Source organism: Tupaia chinensis, unplaced genomic scaffold (genome assembly GCF_000334495.1).
Source record: "Tupaia chinensis unplaced genomic scaffold, TupChi_1.0 Scaffold000139_1, whole genome shotgun sequence".
Lineage (NCBI taxonomy): Eukaryota > Metazoa > Chordata > Mammalia > Scandentia > Tupaiidae > Tupaia > Tupaia belangeri.
In genome coordinates, this window is record NW_006159609.1 from 6,540,722 (window position 1) to 6,553,580 (window position 12,859).

Consider the following 12,859-nt stretch of genomic DNA (forward strand, 5'->3'; position numbering starts at 1 on the left):
AGAAAATTTAAGTGACTAACTGTTTTAGTGTGTCCTTCTTTTTAAAAAGAAATAGATAGATAGATAAAGGTGTACAGAAAAATATAGTACAGGGTGAAGCTGGTGCTTCTTCAACGTACTAATATCTTTCAGTTGAATATATACCCAATAGTGGGATTACTACATAAGAAGATGATTCTGTTTTTAATAGGATGATTCTGTTTTCAGTTTTTGGAGGAATTGTCGTACTGTTTTCATAATGGGGTATGGTTTTGACTGGTATTTCTCTAATAATGAATGAGGTTGAGTAGTTCTTCCATTGGGTTATTGGAAAAGTCATGACACATTTTTGCATAGAACAATACATTGTGACTTTTTCGATGACTCAATACTTAATGGCCTTCATATGTCTTCTTTTGAGAACTGTCTATCAGACCACCTAATGACTGCTTCTTATTATCATTAAATATTTTTGTTAATTTCTACTTATTTGCATCATGATCAGAGGACTTCAGGTTTTGTTTTATTTGTTTTTTGTTTGCTTTTTTTTTTTTTTTTTTTTTTTTTTTTTTAATTTTTGCTATAGGATGCATGCACTGGCCAGAGAGAGAAACAGAAAGTGATAGAGAGAGAGAGGAGAAGGGGAGAAATCACTCCCCCAGGGAAGATGGCCATGCCATAATAATCTTCTCCATTCTCCTTGCAGGATTTTGGACATACACACCCATGCACCTGGTAGGTTTTTCAAGCCTCTAGGTCTGAGATTCCAAACACAGAGTTGGCCATGTGAGATCCAGCTTCCTTAATCATTGCAACACTGACTGGGACAAGATTTTAGTTTTCATGTTGTTGATACTTTTAAGTTATTGTTACCTATCTTATAAATTGTTATATAGCACATATACACACACTGTGTTTAAAAAGACCATGTATTTTCATCTCACATGCACAGCTGCATAATCAAATACTTTATTTTTCCAATCTATATTGTTACTTTTTTTAACCCTTTTCCTTATTAGTTCCTCAGATGTATGAATTATAATGACCCATTCTAATAGTTTATTTCTATATATGTTGTTGCTACTTTTTTATAGGTAGATACATAGGGTATTAATTCCATAATATTCCTTTTTCCTTTTATTTCCTGTTTTACACATTGTCATCCTTGTGCAGGGGCCATGCTAACCTTCTCCATATTGTTCCAATTTTAGTATATATGCTACCAAAGCAAGTACTATTTCCTATTTTTAAATTTTTATTTCAAAACATTTCTGGCTCATATTGATATTGCTGCATCATTTTTTAAAATTATTGTTTGATTTTCTAGTATGGATTTTGCCCTTTAAATTTAACTTTTTTTTTTCCATAGAGAGTGTGCATTTGCTAGAGAGAAAAAACAGTGAGTGAATGAGAAATCACCCCTCAGGGGAAATGGCCATGCTGCAATTGCTTCTTCTCCATTCTTCTGGGTTTTGGGGCACTCATGCATGTGTGCCCAGTGCAGTCTTCAAGCTTCTTAGATCTAGGACTTGAGCTGCAGTCAGCCATGTGGGAGTCCAGCACCTTTTTTAACCCTGCATTCAATCATCCCAGCAATCATAAGCAGGTTTTTTTCTATAACATAAAAAAGTTTTTTGGTTTTTTTTTATTTTTTTATTTTTTTTATTTTATAAGAAGAAAGGGACCACAGATGGTGTAATGGCTATGTTGTTGGACTCCCATGTAGTTGACTGCAGTTCGAGTCCTGGAACCGGTGGCTTAAACTCACACCAGGAACATGTGTATGCGTGCCCAGGATCCCGACAGGAGAATGGAGGAGAAGGGATTGCGATGTGACCACCCTCCTTGGGGGGTGATTTCTCACTTTCTCTCTCTCTTTCTGGTGAATGGATGCTCCCTATAGCAAAAACCTCTCCCACTAAAAAATGTATTTTTCAACATATATGCAGAAGTGTGTACCTTTTTAATATTGCACTTACATTAATATTGTACTTACATTTCTAAGCTATAAAGTTATATTTTTATATATTTAAGATCTTATCATTTTGACTGCTCACCAATGTTTAATTGAAGGAGAATAATATCTTGTGTGCTCTACTTTATATTCTTTATTTCAAACAACTAGTGGTGCCCACAGGAAATATCTACTTTTGAAGTCAGAGTCGTAAATATAAATTAACACAATAGTTACTTTCTCACTGTTTTATCTCCCACCCTTTTATCTTTTGTTTGCATTTCCAATTTCTAACCTAGTACATTGTACTTTTGTAGAAACTAAGTGAACATTTGTAGGATTTCACTACTTTTTTTTTTGAGAGAGAGATTTTTGCTGTAGGGCCTGTGAGCTTGCCAGAGAGACAAAGAAACAGAAAGTGAGAAATCATCCCTCCCGCCTCCCTAGAGGGGACAGTCCTGTTGCAGTCCCTTCTCCTCCATTCTATCGGATTTGGGGCATGCATGTACACTTACCCGATGTATCACAATTTCTTTGTAGAACTAAACCAGGATACTTTCTATTAATTCCATTGTAGCAAGTGTAGCAGGGCTCATAATGGTTTATGACATACTGATAACATGCAACTGAAACTCATGTTTTTAAATCGACTCTAAAAAATACATTGGTCTATAATTTATTAAATTTCCTCTTAACACATTAATAACTAAACTGCTATTTGTTGAAAGTTTAAGGGTGGAGATCAGCTAGGCACATTTTATACATTATGCTATATACCTTTATGGGCAAATATATACCTACTTCATGGATGGCAGAAGTGAACAAAGTTAGGTATGTTTTCCAAAATTAATAAAGCTACTAATTAAATGTTGGAAGAAAGTATGTTTTAAAAGTTGTTTCTGGGGCCAGCAGTTGGAGTAATGGCTGTGTTGCTGGACTCCCACGTAGTCGACTGCTGTTCAAGTCCCAGAGCCAGTGGCTTAAACTCACACCGGGTGCATGTGCATGCTGCCCAAGATTCTGAGAGGAGAATGGAGGAGAAGGGATTATGGGGTGGCCACCCTCCTGGGGATGATTTCTTGCTTTCTATCTCTCTGTCTCTCTTTCTGGTGAGCACATATGCCCTCTAACAAAAACCTCAAAAAAAAAAAAAGTTGTTTCTATTGATGTTGTGCCTTTTTTTCCAGAAGAATCCATTATATCTTAGACTAATGTTTACATTAGAGTAGTTCATTTATCCTAGACTAATATTTTGCTATGACATGAAGAATGACCATGTACTTATTCCTTATGTAAGCAAGAATCAATTAAATGTCTATGCAGAGATTCTGCCAACCTACAATAAAATTAACTGCAAATTATATTTACTTCCCAAAACACTTAAATGTGTAACAAGATAGACAACTCTGGTGGATTTTTGCTGTTGTTGAAGGGTGTGTGTGTGTGTGTGTGCGCGTGTGTATGTATGTACGTGTGTGTGCATTCCCTTTCTCCTTTGTTCTGGTAAGATTTTTCCTTTAGATTTAACTGTGCCTAGCTTATGGGTGGGACTCTTGGCTGAGACTGACTAATCAAACTCCATCTTTCTAGCCAGTAATTAGCATACTCATAACATGTAATGTAGGCTAGACCAGTCAGGTCTCCCTTATGTTAGCCTGCTAATATACCAATGTTTTTTTTCTGTTCTTGTGAAGTAGAAGGCTATTTATTGGTAGATCCAGAGTGATCGTAGCGGGTTTACAGAGTCATAGTAGAGTGCTGTGGAAAAGATTAAGAAGAAGCTCACAGAGCTGAGCGAAGGAGAAACGGTATCTTCATGAGAGTATTTGAACACCCACATCTGCTTGCATATAGCTTGTAACTTGTCTTTGGAATTCCTAGTTACACAGATCACAAATTTATTTTGATCTTAAGATACTTAGAGTTTCTGTCCTATTGAAGTGAAAGAATTCTGCCTGATATTTATTTTGTTGAGTTTTCAGCCTATGACACAAATCTTGTACATATTAATATAAAACACTCACAATTTAGATAATATTATCTTGATCTGTAAGTGAAAAAATTTAGGTAAAATAAGCTGAATGATTTTCTCAAGTTCACAGAATTAAGTACTCTGAGAGCTAGTACCTGAGGCCTTCATGTCTGATGACTCAAGAATCTCATTTTCCTAAACCTCTTGTGAGCAATGCACACCCAATTTACACCAACAATTGTAAACTGACAACTCAGGGAGGGATATGCTGATCCCTTTCAAGTCAGACTTTATTTTAAAGACTTCCTTGAGTCGAGTATTTTTTGCCTAAAGTTTACTGATCTACAGAATGCCCTAAGGATTTCCAACCCTAACATAATCTGATTGCATAATTTAGTATTAATATATAATAGTAATTACAGTAGCAATGATGCTTTATTGAAGTGGCATTATTAAATAATAGAAAAGAAAAAAAAACACTCTTTTGGAGGCTGTGACACTGAATTTAAATCAGATCTACTAAATATTTGTGCAGTCTTTCCAAATTACCTGTACTTTTTAATAAGACTTAATTTTCTTACAATCATGAAGGATTTTTAAAAACTGAACATAAGATAAAAACTTGGCCCAGCCTAGATTTTAAGAAAACATCAGTTTTTATCTTCTAGAGAACTCTATACCCTTTTAAAAGATCATTTCATTAACTGTTTAAGCATTGCTTGTTAATTAAATATTTCCATGTAACTTATCATCTTATATTCATGAGACAAGAAAAGGAAACATAATGAAAAGTTAAAAACTCTGTAAACAAACATTAAAAATCCATGAGTTAAACTTAAGAGTATTGACATATGCTTTAGGTATTATTGACACACCCTCACTATGTTGATGTCGAGTTCTATAAATGGTGGTAGCATTATCTCAGAGAAAGCAATTTAATAAGCTGTTTTTCAATCTGAGAAGTTAAAAAAAAGGAATGAGACCTCAAAGACTATTTCTAAGAATCTTTAAAGGTCAAATCAGTAGCAAACAGAGAACACCTAGATATCATGGACAAAATTGCCCTTTAGAAACAAAGAAGATAGCCAATTAAATTGCTGCTGGATGTCAACTAAACTTGCATATGGCGACATAGTTGGACTTTGAAGAAACTTTAAACGAAGTACTACCACCGTTTTCTCTTTTTGATTCCAGTGGCATTATCTGTAAGGGTATATGTTTCAGGAGATCAGTTTTTCTTTGATTTTATATTTCTCAAGTCTAGAATATTTGATTTCCTTTTCCTGTGAATATTAGTGCAAAATTTTAGTCTCTGTTGTCCAATTATGTGCCTTTTCTAGATGTTGCTTTGTTAAGTTTGCATAGAAAGACTCATATTTTTTTTCCTCCTATTTTCTGGTTATTACACCCAAAGCCACAGTTGATGTACGTTAATCGGATAGGTCTCTAAGTGACATGTGAAGCTATGTTCTGTGTAGCAAGTCATTGGTCATTGTGTTAAGATGGAATTCAAGCCTTCTCAGTGGGAAGAGATCTGTGTCAATTCAGGTTTTGTACTGTCTCACGGTGTGATGCTGGCTAAATAGATAGATTTTCAAATAGGTATAGTCGATGTTTTAACTTAACACAGTGTATTTATTTTTGAAATAAACCAAACCAAAGAAAGAAAAAAAAAAACGATTGTATCTAACGGATAGTGGAACTCAAAATTGTTGAACACCTAACTCCAATAAATGTTTGACGGTAAATAAGCATTTTTTAAAATATTGATTTGTTATATTGTATTTCTTAACCAGTTCACTTGTCCCTTATAGAAACTTACAAATCCTCCAGGTCACTTTTTTTAAGAAAATGCAACATAGATTTTCACAGAATGTTTTGTAAAGAATCTGAGGAGAAGTGGAGATGGAGAATTCGGCAGTAGAGGAGCTCTAAATGAACACTTCAGCTGCTGTGGCTGCAGTGGAGATTGAATTGTGATCAGTGAGGGGAAAAAAGGGGGTAATTTCGTGAGGATGTCTCAGAGTTTAAACTCAAGGCAGCCGACGCTGGTTGGGAAAGAGAAGACGAGGGTCTTAAAAAAAAAAAAAATCCTGTTCTTCTATGGAAAATGAGATAGAAATGGAGATGAGAGGAGGTAAGGAACCCCGGAGTAGAAAATGGATATGATAAGAAGAATAGAAGTTGTTTACATTCGACAATCCTATAGATTTTTTTTTTTTTTTTAAACGAAGTACTACCACCGTTTTCTCTTTTTGATTCCAGTGGCATTATCTGTAAGGGTATATGTTTCAGGAGATCAGTTTTTCTTTGATTTTATATTTCTCAAGTCTAGAATATTTGATTTCCTTTTCCTGTGAATATTAGTGCAAAATTTTAGTCTCTGTTGTCCAATTATGTGCCTTTTCTAGATGTTGCTTTGTTAAGTTTGCATAGAAAGACTCATATTTTTTTTCCTCCTATTTTCTGGTTATTACACCCAAAGCCACAGTTGATGTACGTTAATCGGATAGGTCTCTAAGTGACATGTGAAGCTATGTTCTGTGTAGCAAGTCATTGGTCATTGTGTTAAGATGGAATTCAAGCCTTCTCAGTGGGAAGAGATCTGTGTCAATTCAGGTTTTGTACTGTCTCACGGTGTGATGCTGGCTAAATAGATAGATTTTCAAATAGGTATAGTCGATGTTTTAACTTAACACAGTGTATTTATTTTTGAAATAAACCAAACCAAAGAAAGAAAAAAAAAAACGATTGTATCTAACGGATAGTAGGAACTCAAAACTGTTGAACACCTAACTCCAATAAATGTTTGACGGTAAATAAGCATTTTTTAAAATATTGATTTGTTATATTGTATTTCTTAACCAGTTCACTTGTCCCTTATAGAAACTTACAAATCCTCCAGGTCACTTTTTTTAAGAAAATGCAACATAGATTTTCACAGAATGTTTTGTAAAGAATCTGAGGAGAAGTGGAGATGGAGAATTCGGCAGTAGAGGAGCTCTAAATGAACACTTCAGCTGCTGTGGCTGCAGTGGAGATTGAATTGTGATCAGTGAGGGGAAAAAAGGGGGTAATTTCGTGAGGATGTCTCAGAGTTTAAACTCAAGGCAGCCGACGCTGGTTGGGAAAGAGAAGACGAGGGTCTTAAAAAAAAAAAAAATCCTGTTCTTCTATGGAAAATGAGATAGAAATGGAGATGAGAGGAGGTAAGGAACCCCGGAGTAGAAAATGGATATGATAAGAAGAATAGAAGTTGTTTACATTCGACAATCCTATAGATTTTTTTTTTTTTTTGGAGAGGTTTTTGCTATAGGACACGCGTTCTCGCCAGACAGACAGAGAGAGACATAGAAACAGAAAGCGAGAAATCACTCCCCAGGGGGGATGGTCACACGGCAATCACTTCTCCTCCATTCTCCTCTCGGGATCTTGGGCACGCCTGCACACGCGCCCGGTGTGAGTTTTAAGCCACCAGGTCCGGGACGTGAACCGCGGTCAACTACGTGGGAGTCCAGCGACATAGCCATTACGCTAACTGCTGGTTCCAATCCATAGATTTTTTTACAGCATTTTCTGTATCCCTTTACCAGGGTTAATTTGGGGATAGTATAGTAGATTTGGACATTGTCAATTTCAGGTTTGGCTTTATTAATTTGTAGTCATACAAATCCCAGCCAGATTATTCCACTTTTCTCTCTTTCCATTTCCTTATCTGTAAATTGGTGTTATGATTTACACCTTCGTATCGTTTTATTTTGCGAATTAGACGAGACCAGACATGCGACATCTAAAGAACCTGAAAGACATTGGCCTGTTCTTTTCTTCTTTTCTTTTAATCCCTTTGCATGTCGTAGGACAGATACACCCAGTGAACAACAATAACAACAAAACAAAACTGAAACTGAAATATGGACATTTCTTCAGTGACTTTCAGAAAGGAGTGTGTGTCAGCTTCAGTGGAAGACAAGTTTACCCTTGACCAAATAAATCAGGAAAAGATTCACGGAGAAAGCTTCAGCTAAGCAGACTTCAGGAGCCAGGGAAATGAAGGGAAAGTCCTTCCCAGTTAAACAGAGGTGGGGAAGCAAGAAATGCGAGGCAGTGGAGAGAGAGAGAGCCCGTGATCCTGTTTGTCAAGGCGCAGGGCTGTAAAAAGGCACGTGGGGAATGATGCTGGGAAGTTGGGTTCCAGACACATTGAACAGCGTGGGTAGCTTACACTGACCTGTGCAGACAGAAGGGGGCACTTTGCGGACTTCTGAGCAAAGGCTTCTATCACCTTTGCAGAACTGTGCCTTAGAAACATGACAAACAGCTGTATATGTGATGGTTTGGAGATGGCCATGAGAACAGGAGTGTTGTAGTTTTCCATTCATAGATACTTACTTCAGTTTATAAGAAAATTACTATTTTTTGTCTTGTTTTGTTTTTAATGTTTAAAGGTATTTACAAAGCAGGTGGAATAAAGAAATAAATACAGCCAAAGAACCCCTACTCACTGCTCTCACCTATTTTTGTACCTAGGAATTCCTTTTTATTTTTTGCTAACACTTCTACAACTTAGTGCTAAAAGGAATAAAACAAATACATACACAAAACAAAGCAAAAACACAGGCACTTTCACAGAGAAGTATTTCCAGAAGACGGCTTTGTCACTTTTTATTAGGATGACATCATTTGGGGAGATTATTTAAGTTACCTGATAAATGCACGGTCAGCAATGAGCCACCGGTGAGAGTCAGGTTATATCTGGTTGGAAATGATTGCTTCCTTATATTAGCAGGTTGGGTTACAGTGATTCCCAGAAACTTCTGGTTCGGTTCTTTCTTGTTTCTTCCCTGGATGTTGAGATGACCCCAGCTGGCCTCTTGGCATCTGTATGACCCCAGCTGGCCTCTAGGCATCCATGTCTACCCCATTGTGAATCCATCCTCCACGTTCCACAAAAGGGACATTTTCATGGCACGGAACTTTCCATTTCCTCTCTTTTCCCTTACAACCACAGGAGTGCCCTGTTAATTGTAAGTCAAGTATAAGTTAATATTTATAGCTAATATGTATGAGGGCTTATTACATCTATTTGGAAAATAAGATGCCAGAGAACATTAATCTAGGGAGAGGCAGGATACAGAATCACAGCACAGTCAGGATAATTCAGTGTGTGACCAATCTACCTTAAAGTACTGTGACCTACAGTGAACAGATGTATGTTAAAATGAAAACCTGGATTTAAATATGTCTCCCAATCCTTTGTGTTATATAACCTTTAGTATTTTAACATGTTTCAGGGACATTTTTATGTATGGTTCTTGTTTCAGGGACATTTGTATGTATGGTTCTTTGTTTTTCTGAAACTGTCTTTTTTTTTTTTTTTTTTTTGAGAGAGATTTTTTGCTATAGGGCACATGTGCTTGCCAGAGAGATAGAGAGACAGAAGTGAAGTGAGCAATAACCCCCGAGAAGGGATGGCCATACCATAGTCCCCTCTCCTCCATTCTTTTCTTGGGATTTTGGGTATGTAGGCACACACACTCAGTGTGAGTCTTAAACTGCTGAGTCCTGGACTCAAACTGTGGTCAACTGTGTAGAAGTCAGTGACATAACTATTACATCATCTGCTAGTGCTTTGGAATTGTTTTTTAAAGTGTTAAAACTGGAGAAATAAAACAGTGTGATTATAGGTACTAAGTGTAGAATACTACCATTGAAAGATAATTAGAATATAAGCCTTATGTGCTGAGTTTGCCATATTTGAGATTAAGATTTTTATTATCAAAGAAATATAGCTACACTTGTAGTTATTGAAAAATAGATGATACACAAAGCATAGCATACACAAAATAATTAGAAGATACATGTATCAGAGAGACCATCAATGGGATGGATAGTGAGGCAGGCAGGGAAGTAGACAGGTAACTAGGTAGATGGATGATTGGATGGATGGAGAGAGAGATGGAGGAGAGGGGACTTACTAGGGGAACTGATGCAATTATGAGACTGAGAAATCCCATCATGGGCCATCTATAAGCTGGACGCCTACAGAATTCAGTGGCGTGGATCAATCCAAGAAAGCTTCAGAAATAGGAAAACCAGTGTCTTAACTCTTGGTTTGAGGAAGAAGGCCTATTGACCTGGGTGGGCCACTGTTGCAGGTCCCAGAAGGCAAAAGCAGGAAAGCCTTGAATTTTGATGCCCAAGAGCAGGAGAAAAACGACCCAACACAGAAAAGAGAGAACAACTTTACCCCTCCTATACCTTTCTGTTCCATTTAGGCCCTGGGCCAGTTGGTTTATACCCACTATAGTGAGGGAGATTTTCCTCAGTGAGTCCACATACTCACATAGCAATCTCTGGAAACCTGCTCACAGAGACAACCAAAAAGAAGGCTTTACTGAGTATCTAAGTATCCCTTGATCCAATAAAGTTGGGACCTAAAATTACCCCCAACATAATGTACTTATTGGAAGAGATAAAGATTTTTATTTTTTTAAGCATTTTCCTTAAAAGTCCTGAATGAATCAACTAAAATTATTAGAACTTTTGAATAATCTAAGTAGCATCAGAAAGAATTAGAAAATGTTGGGACCAGAAGTTAGCATAATGGCTATGTCGCTGGATTACCATGTAGTTGACTGCGGTTTGCGTACTGGACCCTGTGGCTTGAAACTCATGCCGGGCGCGTGTACATGCGTGCCCAAGGTCCCAAGAGGAGAATGAAGGAGAAGGGATTGTGGTGTGGCCACCCCCCTTGGGGGAGGTGATTTCTCGCTTTCTGTCTCTCTGTCTCTCTGTCTGTCTGGTGAGCGCACGTGCCCTATGACAAAAATCTCTCTAGCGCCCGGTCCCTAATAAAAAAAACCCCCAAAAAAAAAAAAAAAGAAAATGCATAGGAGTATAAACTTTTCATTTACTCTCAATAGAATAAGAAACATGTCTCCAAACTAATTCAGAAGAAATGTATGCAGCTCTATTATCATCTGGGTCATGGTTTGTCCCCTGTAGTTTCATGTTTTGGAATATGGCCAAATATACCAGTGATTGGATGTTCTCAAGAAATTCATGTGTTGGTATTTGATTGGATTGATTTTATTGTGAAGGTGTTAAGCAAAAACTGAATTCCTTTATGGTAGACCCCTTTATACTATATGACTAAAAAGATCAATATCAATATCTTAGCACCTGTTATTTCTACATAGTGGAAATGTCTATGTGATATTTAATTTTTAGGGTTTTCCTTTTTTTTTTCACATATTTTTTAGTTTTCCAGAGGGTGCATGTACTCACCAGAGAGAAACACAAAGAAAGAGAGAGAAATTGAGAAAGCATCCTGCTAATGGAGAATAGTCATGTCACAATCCCTTTTCCTCCTCTCTCCCTCTTTTGGGAATGCATACACATGTGCCTGGCATGCTTTTCAAGCCACTGGGTCTGGGACCCAAACCACACAATCAGCTATGTGGACTCTAGCTACCTTAACCACCGTGCCAGGGGCTGACCCTCTATCTGTATTTTTCTTAGCTATCGTGTGATGAATGTGCTCCACTTTGTAAAGAAAAAAAAAAAAAGACAATGGAATTTATACAGTATGAAGGATTCACTCCTCTTAAATTTATACAGATTATTGTCATACAGCAGAAGTTCTTTTTTTTTTTTTTTGAGAGGTTTTTGTTATAGGGCGCATGCACTCGCCAGAAAGACAGAGAGACAGAAAGCGAGAAATCACCCCCCAGGGGGGATGGTCACGCCTCAATCCCTTCTCCTCCATTCTCCTCTCGGGATCTTGGGCACGCACGCACCCGTGCCTGGCGTGAGTTTAAGCCGCCAGGTCCGGGACTCAAACCACGGTCGACTACGTGGGAGTCCAGCAACATAGCCATTATGCTAACTGCTGGTCCCAGAAGTTCTATTATTTTAATTACTTATTTCTCACTTATAATTAGAAGAGAGATCTGAATGGTATATGAAGACCCTTCCCATACCTAGTATACAGCTGCTGCTATGCCATTGACTTTACTTTTACAAATCCTTGCTCTCTGATATGGTCAGACACACACGGTAAAACATCCGTGAGTGGTGAAATCACAACCCCTTGAGGAACATGATTTTTTAGTAAGGATTCGAAGAATGATTTTTGTTTTCTTTTTCTTAGTTCTTGCTTTTTTATTCTCTCTTCTCTTCTTTTTTTTTTTAAATCTTTTTTTATAATTATTTATTTAATTTTATTTATTCATTCATTTATTTTAATTTGACCAGAGAGAGATACACACACACAGAGAGAGGGAAAGTGAGAAAGCAAGCCACCAGGTCTGGTACTCGAACCGTGGTCGGCCATGTGGGAGTGTCCAGCATCTTAAGCACCACGTGTTTCTCTAGGGCCATAAGAAAATTGCTTTTTTTTTTTTTTTTCTTGACAAAAAACATTGAGAGAAGAGTGAACCTACAGAACCTCCGTATGCATCAGCAATAGTCTCCTTCCACCCTCACAGGGGATGGCAGTATTGACCTGCTATCAGAGTCTTCTGCTTCAGGCTTTTGGTCAATACAATTCAAGCATGAGCATATTGGAGGAATTTCTTTTCTACTTGAGATTGGAACAGAGATGAGGAACTCCTCTGTTTTTCAGAATGATCTATTTGGGAGGCATTAGCAGGTTGCCAAGGACCTTTGAGAATGTTTAATTGTCACTGCTGTGCATGCTAGTTGGGCCAGCCTCTCAAGGCTCTGTACAGTTCCTCCCTTCTCAGTCCGTTACCTTGTTTGACTTGGGTTAAGACTTTTAAGCCTCTACAAAAGCAGATAGTCGTCGTCTTATTATTCTTATTGCTGTTGTTCTTATTTGAACCTCTTAGCTTATACTGTGACTGTTGTATCTGCTTTAATAGACATAGTCTATATCATCAAGTACTCAAATTTCCTCAGCTGAAAAATAGCCTTGCTGTAATGATATCTAA

The 12,859-nt window shown here is 37.4% G+C and overlaps 1 pseudogene; it reads right to left on the reverse strand.

Moving 5' to 3' along the window:
* Positions 1-1,097: 1,097 nt before the first annotated feature.
* Positions 1,098-1,210, reverse strand: LOC114007203 (uncharacterized; annotated as a pseudogene).
* Positions 1,211-12,859: the final 11,649 nt, after the last annotated feature.